Below are 19605 nucleotides of genomic sequence, written 5' to 3' on the forward strand. Positions count from 1 at the left end.
AGCCTGATCTGTGCTTCACGGGCAAAATTTGAATTCTACTGATTAAAATGTGTATTTATTTCCATTTGGATGGAACTCAAAAGTGATGGCAGAGTGTGAAAAGGCTCAGGAGAACATCTGACTCACAGCAGAAGATCAACAACAAACTACCATTTGCATCAGTCAAATGAGAACAGCAGCCTTTATGTGCAGTAAATTGAAAATAGCAAAGCCTATTTCTGGATGACCTCAAACCATGCAAGAAAGAGAGGTGCTGTGGCTGATATCCTACAAGCAGGGAATCAAAGTCCATCGACTGATCTAAAGATGGACTATTCAGGAGGCAGCATGCTTACATTCGAAGATATAGCAATGCTACTTCTTCATAGTGTCTTCTTTATCTTTGGAGCGATGGGCAATGTCTTCATTCTCCTGGTGAATTTCATTCACTGGCTGTAGCTCAACAGAGACCTCAACTCCTGTGACCTCATCCTCACCAGCCTTGGTCTCTCCAACGTTCTCCACGTGTGCGTTTACTTCTCTGCAACCTCGGCCGCATTGCCTGGAGGGAAGTCTACCTCATTGTCTCTAAGCCAGTGCTCCTCACCGTGTTCTGTTTGCGCTCTTGCAACTTCTTGTTTACCACCATATTTTGCGTATACTGCTGTGTGACGATTGTGAATTCCAGTACCCCGTTATTCATGAGGCTGAAGGTGAAGTTCCCAGGGGCTGTACCATGGTTACTCTTGGCATCTGTTTTAGTTTCCTTGGCCACCTATCTTCCTGTTGCCTCAGATCTACTTGTCAAGGCCAACGGTGGTGCATCCTACAACATTTCAACAAGAGCAGCCTTTAATTTCTCGGGTGAAGGACACATGAATTCCTGGGTGAATGAGAGTCAGTCTTCCAGCCTCTTCCTGATAAATGCTTTTGTTAGTATATTGTGCTTGGCGACCCTCACCTTCTCTGCAGCAACAATACTCACCTTTCTCTGCATTCATATGCGGCAAGTTGAGCAGAACATGGGTGGCTTTACCAACTCCCATTTGGGCGTTTATTTGGGTGCCATAAAAACCATAAGCTCTTTATTTGTTCTCTATGTCTTGGTTTTTCTCTCCCAGTGGCTCCTGCTCCTACGTCCTACCCTCCATGAAACTCCAGGAATCATAGTATGAATACTGATGAATTCTATCTTTCCTGCCCTCAGTTCTGTGATCTTCATCCTGGGCTACTCAAAACTCAAGAAGGCCTTCACCGAGATCATCTGTCGCTTCAAGTGCTGATGAGGACCAAGGGCTTGACACAACTATTGAACCTGACTCGGCTACTGCACAAGGTTATGATGCTAAAACCTCTTTCATCTTCTTAGCAAAGGACATGATCTGCTCATTGGACCACACTGTCCTTAGTAAAATGCATTTCATGAAAATGCAGCTCACGTTCAAGTGACAATACTGCTGCTAGTCTACCACACTATGCATATACCATTTAAGTCCATCCATGTCAATAAGGTACACTGCTGTTATAAAAAAATCTCTCGAGATGAGAAGACGTCACGTGGATGAGATGCCGCGTGTTTCTGCTTAACTTGGCAGGTCCCACTGAAGATACAGATTTTCAGCCTTCTCCCTTCTCTGGTTTACACTTATTCAGGAAGAATCAATAAGGAACTTTTAATAAACTTTGGGTGATACCACTATTCAGCGCTCTTGTCTTCTGTGTGTCTTATATTTGCCCACAAGGAAACACTAAGAAATCACTAAACCCTGATAAAGTCCCTTGTCAGGATGAAACACATTGGCTGGGCTGCAGTTTGATGTTGTGAAGAATAAAGAAAATCTTTTATGGAATATCATATCATGGATCCTGCGTTATATTGGATCTAGAAGAAGAATTCGTATGTTTGAATATTCTGGATTAATATGTGATTAAGTGAACTTTCAGTAAAAACGTTGACATTCCTAAGAACTCCCTTTTGTAAATTGTTTTCCTCTCTTGACCATGATTTGTGTCACCCGCAGCTCCGGCAGGGGGATGAGATGGGAGATTCACAAGGCCAGGAAAGATAAGTAAGGAACACGGGCCTTCTCCGTAAACACTCCCAAACTCTGGAACGGTCTCCACCTAGACCCAAGTCTGGGTACCTCACTTCTGACTTCCAGGAAAGAACTCAAATCCCACTTATTCAATTTCCACCTCCTCCATCGTCCCCCTCCCCAAACCCACTGGCATTTGCCATATTGCATTTTGTTTACATCTTAACAGTGTGCCCCTGTCTCCCCAGACCTGTTGTAAGTGCCCCCCATTGCTGATGGGACCTGCACCAGCTGCAGCGCTGACGCAGCGCCTGTCTACAGCGGTCTGTTGCTCTGTGTAGCTTTGTCTATTTACATAAAGTGCTTAATAAACTAATTGAATATGCAAATGACCAGGGGACAAGTCTGTACTGCAAATGCCACCTGAGCTTCATTGTCTGCATCACAGTGAAACAAACCAGATTTGTAAGGACTCCAGGGCGCGTCACAAGCTGGCGTCTGCAGGGGCGGAGCTTGCACAGTACGATTGGTGGGGGTGATGAGCGTCAGATTCTCCAACCATCACTTTGGCATATAATGATAAAATACATTATATTATATTATACCACAAGCTGGGCTCATTACATGGGCTTAAGAGACAGTGGAAAGAGAGAGAAGTGCGGTTTGAAGGGAGACTAAGTGAGAGAAAACAAAATTTTTTGTAAAATAACTGACTACTTACCAGAAAATCAATTTATTGGGGGGGCATGTAACCCCCTTGCCCCCGTCCAAGGATGTATTTTATTAGTATACATCGCATAGTAATACAAAGCGTGCCATTTCAACGTGGGTATTACTACGCGATGTCAATGACATTGCATGCATTACATCGCATTCTTTTACCACGAGGATGCCTTTACCACGCATGCCATTACAACGCAAAGACATGCGTGGTAACGCTATACTCGTAGTAAAAGATTGCAAAGTAAGTGACATCCCTACCCCTACACCTACACAACACACTACTCCCACCCCTACACTACCCCTAACCCAAAAACACTACAACACTACAACACTACCCACACTACTCCCACCCCTAAACTACCCTAAAATAATAATAATAATAATAAAAACATTTATTAAGCGCCTGAATACACTAAAGACAGTGCGTCTCCGCGCTAGGATGCATTCCAACACAACTAAAAATAAAGATCAATCCACGGAGAGGAGAAAGGACAGGGGAGGAGAAACCCCAAATTTCTACTAATCTTCAGGAAATAGATGGGTCTTCAGTTTCTGCCGGAACCTGGTTTCCGACGGTTCCATCCCTAGCTCAACAGGAAGTTCATTCCATTGTTTGCTGGCCAGGAACCTGAAGGATCGCCCACCCATCCGTGCTTTATAAATGCGGGGTATTGAAAGCTGCATTCTGCTCATAGATCTCAAAAGGCGCCTAGGACAATAAATAGTTAGCATTCTATGGGTATTACTACGCGGTGTCAATGACATTGCATGCATTACATCGCATACTTTTACCACGAGGATGCCTTTACCACGCATGCCATTACAACGCAAAGACATGCGTGGTAACGCTATACTCGTAGTAAAAGTTTGCAAAGTAAGTGACATCCCTACCCCTACACCTACACAACACACTACTCCCACCCCTACACTACCCCTAACCCAAAAACACTACCACACTACAACACTACCCACACTACTCCCACCCCTAAACTACCCTAAACCCTAAAACACTACTACACTACCCACACTACTCTCTCCCCTACACTACCCTAAACCTTAAAACACTACAAAACTACAGTAAACACTAATACACTACACAAGCACTTCTACACTACCCACACTACTCTCTCCCCTACACTACCCTAAACCTTAAAACACTACAAAACTACAGTAAACACTAATACACTACACTACACAAACACTACTATACTATACTAAAACAGAAAACAGTACACTACCCAAAACCCTAAAACACTACACTACACAAGCACTACTACACTACCCTAAACCCTAAAACAGTACACAAACACTACTACACTACCCTAAAACACTACACAAACACTAATATACTACATTAAATCCTGAAACACTACACAATACTACCCTAAACCCTAAAACACCACAAACACTACTAAACTATCCTAAACCCTAAAACACTACACTACCCTAAACCTTAAAACACTACACTACACAAACACTACTACACTACCCTAAACCCTAAAACACTACACTACCCTAAACCCTAAAACACTACCCTACCCTAAACCCTAAAACACTACACTACACAAACACTACTACACTACCATAAAGCCTAAATCACTACACAAACATTACTACACTACCCTAAAACCTAAATCACTAAACTACATAAACACTACTACACTACCCTAAACCCTAATACACTACAGTACCCTAAACCCCAAAACACTACACTACCCTAAACCCTAAACACTACACAAACACTACTACACTACCCTAAAACCTAAATCACTACAATACATAAACACTACTACACTACCTTAAAACCTAAATCACTACACAAACACTACTACACTACACTAAAACCTAAATCACTAAACTACATAAACACTGCTAGACTACCATAAACCCTAATACACTACACTAAACAAACACTACAACACTACACAACACTACACTACCAAAAAAAACACACTAAAACATTATAAAGAAACCCACACAACACAAACATTACAACACTACTTTTACACTACCCAAACCCTACATAAGTAACCCCCACCCCAAGCTCAAACACCCTTACCTCGCTCCTCTCCAGCGTCAACGTCGGATACTGCTTCCTCCTTCCTGCTTGGTGCACGTTGTTGTTAGGAATAGCCTAAGTTTCCTCACAACGACATGGAAAGCCGCTGCCATCGCCATTACACATTACATCGCATGCGTTGTAAAAGGGCATGCGATGAAATAGTATCAGTGGTTTTTACCACACGGTGTGACATCGCATACGTTGTAACACATGCGATGTAAAAGCATTGCGTGTTAAAAACCGCGTTGTAATGGCTGTTCCCCCCGTCCAATCACCCCAACTTTCCCCCCCACGCAGCTACACCCCTTGCAATAGGGATGTCAGTCTTTGGGACTATCACATTTTCTTTGCTTGAAGGGGGCTTACAAAACGTCACTCTGCTACACTGCTTCATGATTTGTCAAGCCAGATCACGTGACTAGCTGAACATACTTAACTGACTGCAATATCACGGCATGAATATTAACGGTGCGATTATTACTGTCGTTGAAGCGGCCTTCAAGCGCCTATAAATAGTCAACGTGCATCAGATTGGACCCTGGTTCATAAAAGAGCTTTAGGAGTCAAACTAAGGCAGCTAGAGTGGCGGTGGCTAAACAAAATAGAAGGAAAAATCTAAGGTAAAATACAAGGATGGGCTAGTAAAATATAAAACATTGATAACTTTAAGCAAATCAAAGTACTATACCCACAGGATTATGGAAGCTCCTAATAGACAGTGAGAAACTTTCAAACTACTCAAGGAACTTAGGGGCAAATTTACAAGCCCCTATCGCCACCACAGCGTCACTTTTCACGACGTTGTGGTGGCAATAGGGACTTTGCCTTTTTTACAAGACAGCCTTAGAGGGGATGGCAAGGCGTGTTGCGTTGGGCGTTGCACCACAACACCCATTAATTTTGACTCTGCCCATATTTACAAGGGTGGCGTAAATATGGGGCAGGGCCACAATTAAGACCAGGGAGAACCTAGTCTTACCCTGGTGCAATGATGAGAAATGCTTTATTTCTCCTCGTTTTTTTGGTTTCATTGTGTGCTGCGTTGTGCAGCAAACATAGAAAGAGCAGAAACGCCATGAATGATTATTTATGTGCAGGAAGGTGTTTCTTGCCGCACATAAACAATCATTAAAAAAATGACGTTTTTCAACTTCTGTGTGTGCTGCATTAAGCTGCACACATAGAAGTTACTAAACGCCATTTAAAGATTGTTTATGTGCGGCAAGGGACACCTTCCTGCACATAAACAATCTTCCCCTGCAACGCAGGCACCCCTGCACTACGGTGCAATAGTGCCTGTGTTGGCGCTAGACAGCTAAATTTAGCACCAGCGCAGGGGGAAACGCAGGGTGTTGCCTGGTGCAGCCCTGAGTTTCAGAAGTGGCAGAGCGTGGCCTTAAGCCAAGGAGGCTAACGCTGCGCCCTGCCCCTTCTATTGTACATATGCCCCTTACTGCTCCTGAAATCAGGAATTTTGTGATTAACTTAATTATTACTTTACTGACTAAATTCAGAACAATACAAAAAGAGTATGCCCAGGTGCTCTGTAGCATCAGAGGAGCTAAACAGAGAAAGGATTAAGAAAACTATATCAAACTTCCCTTAAATGAATGTGGACCTGTTAGGTACTCTATCCCCCAAAGTAAAAAATGGGTTGGCCTAAAGGCCCATGTCCTCTGGAGGTGCTAAAATATTTTAATGCTGTAGTACAACTGCCTCTGCAAAATCTTCTTAATTTATCACTCTAACAAGGTGTTGTTTCATGCACCTTTATCGAAAGTACAGGGATTAAAACATCACATCTTTGCTCCCTTTCCTAGCTAAACTGCTACAGGCCCATGTTGCCTCTGAATTGTGTAAACTTCCACAGGATACAGTTTCTGCATCCTGTTCAAGCTGGTTTTCATCCCTTAGACAATACAGAATATGTAATATATGACTTAAGTTTGAATGAACACCAGGGAAAAGAGCCCATGATGGTACTGTTAGATCTATCTGCGGCCTTCGACACGGTCAATCATAAGATCTTCTTTGATCGGGTGAAAGGAGCAGGAGGCAGTGCACTTCTTTGGTTTGAATCATTTATTGCGGCTTGTATGCAATCGGTCAGGCTAAGGCCTTTTATATCTCAGGCAAAAATGTTGGACTGTGGGGTCCCCCAAGGACCCTCACTGTTTCTGCGTTTATTTAATCTTTACAGAAGACGTCTTATTGTGGAACTGGTAAGTAGGGGCTGCAATGTATACAATTACACTGATGACTCCAGTTGATTGATCCATCTGGACGGGACTCCTACTGTGTATGTGAATTTTCAGGATACCATGAGTTATATAACTGGAAGGACGGAACACAACCAGCTAAAGTTAAATGCAGATAAGATGGTGGTATTTGTGTTGAATAACAAGATTTGTGCTTGGAATCATCATTATTAGCCTAATTTATTTTATTTTATTTATTTTATTTGAAAGGTTTTATATAGCGCTGACTAGACCCGGTGGTATCAGAGCGCTTTACATGGGCGAAAAACAGGATCAAAAAGCACAGTATGAAACAATAAATAAAAAACAAACGTTCCATTGAGGTCTAATAAACAGAGTCCTAGCAAGAGAAGATACATTTACATAAATTTTTACATAGGATGGGGGGATAGAAAGGGGAGGGGAGAGGTGAAGAATCGGGCTTTAGAGCCAGCTTTTCAATGGAAACAACACTCCTTGGTGTCACGGAAAGACTGTGTTGCCACCTAGATTCTGGAAGCACAGTGGTTCTTATATTACTTGATTTAAGTGCAGCTTTCAACACTGTGTCGCACACCATGTTAGTGAAAGCCTTAAGATCATTGGGCATCATTGGGTCAGCTCTCAATTGGCTCATTTCTTTCCTCGTTAATCGGACCTTCCAGATCTTCTCTCCAACGGCCAGTTCCGATACCCATTCTTCACCTTATGGGGTACCTAAAGGCTCCATTCTTAGCCCTCTATAATTTAATCTATACGTCAGACATTTGGCTGAAGTTGCAGAGGAAGCTGGACTGTACTTGTTCTCTTACGCGGACGACACCCAAATGATCTTTTCTCCTTCAGTGGAGAGGGCGGCTGAGACTTCCCCCCTCCAGATGAGCTTGGGTAAAATTGCTTTGTGGATGCAGGCAAATTGTCTCAAGCTCAACGGAGAGAAGACTGAGGTCTTGGTTTTGAGGAAAAATAAAGATCTTTGGGGTCCCCAGCACTGGCCTATTGAAATGGGTGCTCTTTCTCAGCGCTCCCGCCAAGTTTGTAACTTGGGCTTCATCATTGATGACTTATTAACTATGCAACATCAAGCAGTAAAGGTGGCTGCTACATGTTTCACCATCCTGAAATGGCATAAAAAGAATATTTGAATGCTGCCGGATCATACCCAAAAAACCATAGTCCAGACTCTTTTCACCTCTAGACTGGACTAGGGCAACATTCTCTATCTGGGTACTAACAAGGAGGTGATTCGTAAGCTACAGATGGTCCAGAACTCTGCCGCCAGATTGTTATGCCAGGTTCCTAGAGCTGTTTCTGTCTCTGGCCACCTGCGTGATCTTCATTGGCTCCGGGTGGAGAACCGAATTAAGTTCAAAGACCTGAGCTATATGTTCAAAACTGGAGTAGCCCCCCATTATCTACAGTCCTTGGTTTATCCTTATTTGCCTTCTCGTCTCCTCCGCTCATATATTTGTTCCTCGTTCTGGTTGGTGCCGGGCAACCCTTTTTGGATAGCTGTTTTGACTTATAAATTAAGTAAACAATATCAATAACAACAAATTTCTGTCACACCAACTCTTGCATCATTAACTGTTCTGGAATCTCAGTCACACCAGATCTTGTATCAGTTACTGTTCTGGACTCTCAAACACACACATAATCTCAGATGAACCTACTCTTTTGTCAACTAATACTCTACAATCTCAGTCACACCAACTCTTGATATACATACCCAGTCTTGTGTCAGGTATTGTTGTAGAGTCTCAGATACACGCACTCTTGCATCAGGTATACACATATGATCTTGTGTCGGGTATTGTTGTAGAGTCTCAGATACACACACTCTTGCATCAGGTATACACATATAATCTCGTGTTGGGTATTGTTGCGACATCCCACGGTCTCAGACCATTGGAAAGCTGAAAGTTTAAACTAAAATATATTTACAGATATATCAAGAACAAATAGCATGGCTTTTATTTTTTTCCAGCTATGGAGTGATTATAGAATACAATTGTATTTCACTATAAAACTTCACCAAGTTATTGAAACATTGGATGAATGTGGCGCCACACTACCAGGTGTTGATTCAAATTTAGTTATAGACACATAATGGCGAATACAGATTTAGCTCAAACCTGATCTGTGCTTCACTGCCAAAATTTGAATTCTACTGATTAAAATGTGTATTTATTTCCATTTTGGATGGAACTCCAAAGTGATGGCAGAGAGTAAAAAGGCTCAGGAGAACATCTGACTAACAGCAGAAGATCAACAATAAACTACCATTTGCATCAGTCAAATGAGAACAGCAGCCTGATCTAAAGATGGACTATTCAGGAGGCAGCATGCTTACATTCGAAGATATAGCAATGCTACTTCTTCATAGTGTCTTCTTTATCTTTGGAGCGATGGGCAATGTCTTCATTCTCCTGGTGAATTTCATTCACTGGCTGTAGCTCAACAGAGACCTCAACTCCTGTGACCTCATCCTCATGGGGTGCCATAAAAACCATAGGCTCTTTATTTGTTCTCTATGTCTTGGTTTTTCTCTCCCATTGGCTCCTGCTCCTACATCCTACCCTCCATGAGACTCCAGGAATCATAGTATGCATACTGATGAATTCTATCTTCCCTGCCCTCAGCTCTGTGATCTTCATCCTGGGCTACTCAAAACTCAAGAAGGCCTTCACCGAGATCATCTGTCGCTTCAAGTGCTGATGAGGACCAAGGGCTTGACACACTATTGAACCTGACTCGGCTACTGCACAAGGTTATGGTGCTAAAACCTCTTTCATCTTCTTAGCAAAGGACATTATCTGCTTATTGGACCACACTGTCCTTAGTAAAAATGCATTTCATGAAAATGCAGCTCGCGTTGAAGTGAAAATACTGCTGCTAGTCTACCACACTATGCATATACCATTTAAGGCCATCCATATCAATAAGGTACACTGCTAAGTTATAAAAAAATCTCTTGAGATGAGAAGACGTCACGTGGATGGGATGCCGCGTGTTTCTGCTTAACTTAGCAGGTCCCACTGAAGATCCAGATTTTCAGCCTTCTCCCTTCTCTGGTTTACACTTATCCAGGAAGAATCAATAAGGAACGTTTAATAAACTTTGGGTGATACCACTATTCAGCGCTCTTGTCTTCTGTGTGGCTAAGAACACTAAGAAATCTCTAAACCCTGATAAAGTCCCTTGTCAGAATGAAACACATTGGCAGGGCTGCAGTTTGATGTTGTGAGGAATAAAGAAAATCCTTTATGGAATATCATATCATGGATCCTGCGTTATATTGGATCTAGAAGAAGAATTCATACGTTTGAATAATCTGGATTAATATGTGATTAAGTGAACTTTCAGTAAAAACATTGACCTTCCCAAGATCTCCCTTTTGTAAATTGTTTTCCTCTCTTGACCATGATTTGTGTCACCCGGAGCTCCGGCAGGGGGATGAGATGGGAGATTCACAAGGCCAGGAAAGATAAGGAAGGAACACGGGCCTTCTCCAAACACACTCCCAAACTCTGGAACGGTCTCCACCTAGACCTAAGTCTGGTCACCTCACTTCTGACTTCCAGGAAAGAACTCAAATACCACTTATTCAATTTCCACCTCTTCCATCGTCCCCCTCCCCAAACCCAGTGGCATTTGCCATATTGCATTGTGCTTACATCTTAACAGTGTGCCCCTGTCTCCCCAGACCTGTTGTAAGTGCCCCCCATTGCTGATGGGACCTGCACCAGCTGCAGCGCTGACGCAGCGACTGTCTACAGCGGTCTGTTGCTCTGTGTAGCTTTGTCTATTTACATAAAGTGCTTAATAAACTAATTGAATATGCAAATGACCAGGGGACAAGTCTGTACTGCAAATGCCACCTGAGCTTCATTGTCTGAATCACAGTGAAACCATCCAGATTTGTAAGGACTCCAGGGCACGTCACAAGCTGGCGTGTGCAGGGGCGGAGCTTGCTCAGTACGATTGGTGGGGGTGATGAGCGTCAGATTCTCCAACCATTACTTTGTCATATAATGATAAAATACATTATATTACATTATACCACAAGCTGGGCTCATTAGATGGGCTTAAGGGACAGTGGAAAGAAAGAGAAGTGGGGTTTGAAGGGAGACTAAGTGAGAGAAAAACACAATATTTTGTAAAATAACTGACTACTTACCAGAAATACATTTATTGGGGGGGGGCATGTAACCCCCTTGCCCCCGTCCAAGGATGCATGTCATTAGTATACATCGCAAAGTCATAACACGCGTGCCATTTCAACGTGGGTATTACTACGCGATGTCAATGACATTGCATGCATTACATCGCATACTTTTACCATGAGGATGCCTTTACCACGCATGCCATTACAACGCAAAGACATGCGTGGTAACGCTATACTCGTACTAAAAGTTTGCAAAGTAAGTGACATCCCTACCCCTACACCTACACAACACACTACTCTCACCCCTACACTACCCCAACCCAAAAACACTACCACAATACAACACTACCCACACTTCTTCCACCCCTAAACTACCCTAAAATAATAATAATAATAATAAAAATATTTATTAAGCGCCTGAATACACTAAAGACAGTGCGTCTCCGCGCTGGAGTTCTGGACTTTTTGGTTCCGTCCAGAGGTGTCAGGGACAACACCCGAAGACCCCGGAGTTCAACCTGTCTTGGTACACAAACAAACAGAAACACGGGCTTCTCGATGGTGGCGTCAAAGACCAAAGGTTTATTACTGCAGGGACACAGAAGTCACAGAAACTACACATGGGCAGTATCTAGGAGCCTGTTCGATTTGTACAAAGAGGATTGCTCCTTATATACTAAATATTGGGCTTCAGGCAAATTCTTTACATGTTACCACAGTTCTAAACATTCGTGTCTTAAACAATAAATATTTGGCGTTGCACAGGAATCGTCAACAGTATCTGATGTCAAAACATTACGAATGAGGGGTTCCCACTAGTCCATCATACTCCCATGTCAATTCTTCATTCAAGACCCGGACCGCCTCATCGTAAACTTCGTTACCTCCCCCTAATAAAAGCCCAGAAGGAAAGGAGTAGAGCCAGGTGTGGAAGATAGAAAGACAGGATAAGAAATGTTTGTGGGTCGTAAACGGGCACGGTTACCAGCTTCGGCCGCCTAATCATGATCAGGCCAACGAACACAAGAACCAGTATAGCAGGACTGGCCTCAGGCTGGGGAGGCAGTTCTTGCCGAGTCATGCTGCTACAGCGTTGCTGGCCTAAGGTGCACGTGTCACTAGCAAGGTGAATCGCCGGTTAAGGCCTACGTGTCCTTAATTAAAAAGAGATCATTGCGTGTCCATTGACTATGTGAGGGCAAGGGATACAAAATGGCTTCCGTGATCTAAGATGGATGCCATGGGTAAATCACAAATGTGTTGGTAACAGGAGTGCTCTTGCTCGTAGCATAGCGAAAACACCAGGATATACTAAATGGATCATTTGCGGTTCACCGATACCAAAATTGTGTATTTACGACAGTGTTACAAACACGAGCAAAAATCGTCGCGGAACCTCAGACCCTCCTTTTGCCCTTACATAGGCAATTACTCAGTCTATATCAGAGTCAGAGTCCATTTCTATGCTCATTAGGTCAGCGACATGTCGTTGCGTCATCATTCTGCCTCGTGCCTTTTCTCCTAATGCAGGTGGTTTCCTGAAACAGGTTGCAGCGCAGAGACTACACAGAGCGGGACCACACTGGATAATAAGACAGCAAGAGAACAGAAATACTAGGATGACACCAATAACCATCAGAACCTTCCATCCCCACGCTGATACCAGAGTCCAAAACCACTCCATGAAGGACCAGTTTCCCTTATCTACGTGTATAGAGTCGGAAATCTTGTGTAGCTTAGAGATTGCTTCATAGACTGTTGGAGCATTATTAGGAATAAAGACACAGCAGCTCGATTGGATCATTCTGCATACCCCACCTCGATCTGCAAGTATTACGTCTAGAACCATACGGTTCTGCAACGTCATGAGACGATCTGCCTGAAGCTCAGCTGTTAAGTTACTAAGGGCACCTGCAGTTTCCGTAATAGTAGATTCAACTACCCGTGTTAGTTGGCGAAGATTTCTACTATTGGCCATAGGCCCCCAAAACGGAAGGAAACCTTTGAAGAAGTCTCCAGCTTCTTGACCAGCGGTATCTTCCTTGCTGAAGACACCTCTTGCTAATCTGGGTTTATGATAATCTGAAGAAGCAGTGTATGTCGGGGGTAACAATCGAGCAATATAACATGAACCTGAAAAGTCAGCAGGCAGCCATGTATACGCTCTGTCCTGACAGATGAAGTAGGTACCCCTAGCAGTCAGAAAGGCAGGGGAGGAGTTAGACGGAAATACGTAAGTCTCAACGCACTCACTCTTCCCTAGCTGAGCTCTCGGATTTCTCCCATTTCCTTGCAAACAGACCTGACCTCGGTGAGGCACGACCCAAACTGAAGTGGAGCTTTTACGCTTGCTTTCTCCCAAACTAAGGCGATACTCTGTAGAGTTCCAACTCAGATACACCAGTAATTCATCTCTAGGATAAGATGGAGTATTATTGACGTCTTTAATCATATCAATAATTCCCTGGACTAAAGCTTTGTTGGCTGAGTTGTATTTAGTGGACCGTGGTGGACGCGAAGGATAGGTCTCAAGGGCATATGAGAAAATGGTCTGAAAGGCCTGAAATGATCCATTATAGCTAAAAGGCAAGACTAGATAGGGAATGCCTTTATCCATAGTGTGAGGTATCAAGCCACACACCCAGCAGTTTGTAGTATTAACTATCAGTTGGTGTTGATGCAAGAGCTGTACAAATGTATTATTAATAAATTCTGAGCGTCGAGCTTGTTCGTGTTCAGGAAATGAGTGAAAAGAATGCATAGAAGAAACCGTAGAAGTAGTAGGATCAAGGGGAGGTACTGTAGCTATTGGCACAAAAATCAAATGTACGCCAAAGACGATTCCACCCACCAGCGTCATCAAAACAATTAAAAATGTAACTGCACATTGCATTAGAAAGCATTTGCTGTGTAGTATTCTGTACAGTCTATTTCTGCGAACATAAATTACATTTTCTCGTTGTAGCTCAGGAAGCTCCATCTTCTACGACCGTTCGCGACCACTGATGATGTGTACGTAGATGAAAATGCCTCTATCAGCCCTGGGAGTTCCCAGAACTAACAGAAAGATCGACCTTGTGTCAGACCCCTGCAGATTCAACTAGGCACACAGCCACGACCCTACGGCTACCCAGACGGCAAGGCAATTTTAAAACAAAAAGAAACGATACAAAGTATTAGCAAACTTCCTGGCTGGAGGCAATGTATAGCAAATTCAAATCTGAAAATAGGCAGTTTCCTGCTTTATTTGTCCATATTGCGAGAACGTAAGTTGTATCTCAGTTTTGCAGGAGCTGTCTGATCCGGAAACAATGTATTTTCAGCTGGCGTTGCAATGTTCACGTTCGCAGATGACAAATGTTTTTTTGGTGCAGATGACAAATGTTCAGGGTTCAAAAGAGCCGTTTCAGGAGGAGAGTCAGAATTTGGTGAATCCGTGATTAGTTCTGCATCGCTGAAAGGTATGAACCTGGGGACTTGTTCCGTTTCAGAGGCACCGATTCCTTTCTTTACCCAGTTGTCGTAAGGAAGTGGCAGAGGCACACGTTTAGCATGAGTCGTATGGATCCAATTCCTTCTTCCGGCTACACGAATAGCAGTTCTCGTTGCTAGCAGGACTTGGAACGGGCCAATAAATCTGGGCTGAAGATTTTTCGTTCTTGCAAAATTTCGGATGACCACCTGATCACCCGGTTTCAGCTGATGGCCTGGACTCTCCGATGGCTTTGGCAATGCGTCGAAAACCTGTTGGTGAATAAGACTCAATTTAGCAGTCAAGTCGAAAAGGTAATCAATTAACATTGGGTATTCCAGCTGCTTAAATTCTTTCGGTCTAGGTACCCCCCAAACATTTGCAGGACGACCAAAAACTATTTCGTAGGGACTAAGCCCTATTCTAGAATGTACAGTTGCTCTTGTTGATAGCAAAGCCAAAGGCAATGCGTCTGGCCAGGACAAACCCGTGGATGCTTGTATCTTAGCGAGTTTCAGTTTAAGGGTGCCATTGTAACCCTCGACTAAACCCGCGGACTGGGGATGATTCGCACTATGAAATTTTTGCCTAATCCCTAGGCCGGCACACACACTCTGCATAACTTTCCCTACGAACTCACTTCCGTTATCTGACCATACAATCCGTGGCATTCCGTATCGGGGGAAGTATTCTTTAAGAAGAATTTTGGCAGTGGATAAGGCAGTATTGTCCTTTAGTGGGTATGCTTCGATCCATCTGGAAAAAGCACAAACTACCACTAGGACGTATTTCAGGTTATTACAACGGTCCATGTGAATGAAATCTAGCTGGATCACTTCAAAAGGGCAAGAAGGAGGAGCGAAGTGACCTGCAGGTGTGGGGATTCCCTTGCCAGGATTATGCATCAAGCATACCATACAATTTCTCACCACTCTCTCTGCACACTTACTAATTCCGTCATTCTTCCAGACCGGAGCCAACATCTTACAAATCCCTTTTGAACTGATGTGCGCTGATCCATGCGCCATCGTCACTACTGCAAGCACATACGCATCAGGCAACATCCAACGCTGTTGTTCCGACAAGTCAATCCAACACCCACTCGAGTCCAATTTACCCGTGCTCTCTCTCCATGCACGTTTTTCCTCCTCAGTCGCCTCTTTCTGAATTTCTTTCACGCTTTCCACTGTGTCTTCACACATTCCAGACTCAGAAATCCATCTTGCAGACGTTGCAACATACATTCTACTCATCATATTTCTAGCTGTCTGTTTTGCAGTCTCATCAGCAAAAGCATTCCCACGACCAACATCATCCGTGATTGCTTTATGAGCACTGCATTTCACAATCGCAACTTCAGTAGGTAAGGTTAGAGATTCCAATAAGTCATTAACTAGCTGACCATGTTGAATCTTAGTCCCATGGGACGTAATGAAACCTCTTTCTTTCCACAAACGGCCAAAACTATGGGCCACGCCGAACGCGTACTGACTATCTGTGAACACATTCACTCTCTTTCCCTTAGCTAAAACGCACGCTCTTGTTAGCGCGATCAATTCTGCAGCCTGGGCAGAATTCTGACTCACTCTTGCAGTCTCCACAATCGTACTCAAAGTCGTTACTGCATAAGCAGCAGTCACATCACCATTCTCCAATTTGAAGCAAGACCCATCAACATACAACGTGCCATCTGGATCTGACAACGGAGTATTTTTTAGATCGATTCGTCCTTTTGTTTCTTCCTCAGTTCTGAAACAACAGTCGTGTGGTTCGGAATCACTCGACTCTTGGCTAGTCGGCAACAATGTTGCTGGATTCAATACATTGCATCTTTTGATCTGAATATGACTAGCTAATAGTGTCAGTTCATAGCCTGATAATCTAGCACTGGTAAGGTGTTGCGTCTTGGTTCGGTTCATGAGTGTATCCACAGCATGAGGAACCATGACTACTAGCATGTTGTTCATTACTAAACCAGCAGATTGTCGAATGGAAGCTGCAGCTGCGGCTGTAGCTCTCAAGCAACTAGGCAATGCTCTAGCTACTGGATCTAATGTTGATGAAAAATACGCACAAGGGCGTTGTTTATCACCAAATTTCTGCGTCAAAACACTCAATGCACAACCTTCTCTCTCGTGGACATAGAGCGTGAATGGCTTACTGTAGTCGGGTGTACCCAATACAGGTGCTGAACACAGTGCATTTCGTAACTCAGAGAAACTCTGCTGACATTCAACAGACCATGGTACCGGACTCGGAACACCTTTCTTAGTCAAGGCTACTAATGGTTTTGCTAGAAGAGAAAAATTTGGGATCCATTGCCTACAATATGAGGTAATACCCAAAAAGGCACGTACTTCTCTCTGCGTGCTAGGAACGTTCATCTGTGTAATTGCTTTTATTCTCTCTGGGGTCAACTTCCTTCCCTCCTTTGACAAGAGATGACCTAGGTAGGTCACTTCTTGGCAGCAGTATTGCATTTTTGAAGGTGACACCTTATGATTCAAATCTGACAAGTGATGCAATAAAGAAATCGTAGCTGTTTTGCAAGTTTCCTTGTCATCGGCAGCCACTAGAAGATCATCGACATACTGTACTAGAGCAGAACCACTAGGAAGTACGAAGGAATCCAACTGGCTTTTTAATGCTTGACTGTAAATGGATGGGCTTTCACAATAACCTTGTGGAGCGCGTTTAAATCTAAAACTTCGTCCTCCTAGAGAGAAACCGAAGATATCTCTGCTTTCCTCGGCTATCGGAATGCTGAAAAAGGCATTTTTCAAGTCGACAACCGAAAACCATGCTGCTGTAGCAGGAATCAACGTTAACAATGCAGTAATGTCTGGAACCACAGGAAACTGTGGGATCACAATTTTATTAACCTCTCTAAGATCAATTACGAACCTATATACTGGAGGCTTTGTAGGGTCAGTTCGTTTCAAAATAGGCAGTACAGGACTATTACAGACATTACCTCTAGTCTCTTCTACAACATCTTTCTTGATCAGGTCTTGTACTATCAGTAGGAGCGCACGCTCACCTTCACTAGAGATTCTGTATTGTGGAATTCGTGGAAGTTTGACATTTGCTTTCAAAGTTACTACATAGGGTGGAATTTCCAATAGACCTACATCATTAGGACCAGTCGCCCAAAGAGTATCAGGGAGTGAACGCAGCTCTGGTGGGAGCGCATCCATCGACAAGTACATCGGGGAGATGATTCTTTTACCCAACGTAAGCTGTACTCCCGCTGGAGAACAGTACAATGTCGCGTACAGGCGTTTCAACAAGTCTAAACCAAGCAGATTTTCGTTACAACCTGTCGTCAAAATCAGGGGTGCTTTCAATTGACGGGGTCCAACAGAAATAGACAAAGGACCAGAAACAGGGTTGTGAACAGGGGCGCCCGAAAAACCTACTGAAACGTTTGTTGAGCCAGACAAAGGTGCGCCAGGGAGTTTTGCATGTATGATAGAACTTTTTGCTGCACCAGTATCCAACAGAAACGGTTCGACTATACCTGATGTTGCTACCGCGACATAAGGCCCACTCTGATCTACTGGTACTGATACTACTCCCTCTCTTTGTCCATGGCTGTCCTAGTATTCGCTTTGCTGACCTTCCTCACTAGCTTCATAATAGTCTTCAACATGATACTGTGGAGACCTATTCTGTTGGGCAGATTGTCCATTACGCTGGTCGAAATAATTAGAGGGGCGATCACTTGTCTGTGGAGGCATAGCACCTCGTCCTCGACCTCTAGAGTTTTGCATAGAACTACCACGACCTCTCTGAGCGGCCGCATCATTATTTTGCGCCCGAACTGGACAATCACTTTTGTAATGACCTTCCTTTTTGCAATAAGCACATTGATTCCATTGATATTGTGGCCTTTGAAAATTATAATCCGTTCTTTGATATGACCCTTGCTGCATATTAGTTTGATTCGTGCGAGGCGGATAAGCTTGCTGTAAAAGTACTTTAGTTTTTAAATCTTTCGTCTTTTTATCTGATTTTTCCTTCTCTTCTTTATCCCTATTTTCGTAGTATTGAGCAGTCGCAAGTATTTGCGCAGTCGTAGAGACAGCCCACGCACTTTCAGAATTCTTTAATTTACTACTAAGTTCTGGCAACAGATTGTGCACAAATTTATCGACAAATAATCTCTGGCCCCCTTCTGTGCTCATATCCTGACCACTATGATCCACGAAAGTCTCCTCGAATCTTGTGAAAAAGTCGGAGACACTTTCGTCTTTCTTTTGTTTGCACGCGGACAATTTGTCCCAGTTAACGCGCAATGCTGGCATCAAGGTTTTCATTAAATCGATTATTCTACCAGGCAAATTAGCAATTAAAGGTTCAGGTTTGGAACCACCTATTTGTTGACCATCCGCTGCAGTTATAGCTGCCCAGTCACCACCTAGGGCAACTGGATGATTCTCTTTACGAATTTTAGCCCAAATTGGTTGCGGTACTACGTTACCAAATAGCAGATCTATGTCAGCAAGATTTAATACACAAGCGTCAACTGTTTGAGCCAACTCTTTGTAGTACCCTGCAGGATTTTTACGTGGATCTGGCAAGGCCTGTTTTACTGCTAACACTTCAGCTCGTTTCCATGGAATATGTATCCAGACTCTCTGGAATTGGGCCGGAGCGGCTGCAATACCAAGCGGTGCATTAGCTTGCACAGCTTCGCGCCAAATTGGTGGAACCTCTCTCATTGGATATTGACGATTTCGTTTCGTACTACGTTTCTCTAACTCTCTCGGTGAAAGAAGGGATGAGTCGGATCTATAACTTAAAATTAGTTCCATCGCTTCTTTTATATTTTGACCAACTATCATACCTGTAGCAAACTCTTTCTGAACATTAATTAATTCTCCTAGATTTGATTCAGGGTCATCCTCTTCCAATTCCTCACGTAG

Source organism: Lissotriton helveticus, chromosome 7 (genome assembly GCF_964261635.1).
Source record: "Lissotriton helveticus chromosome 7, aLisHel1.1, whole genome shotgun sequence".
NCBI lineage: Eukaryota > Metazoa > Chordata > Amphibia > Caudata > Salamandridae > Lissotriton > Lissotriton helveticus.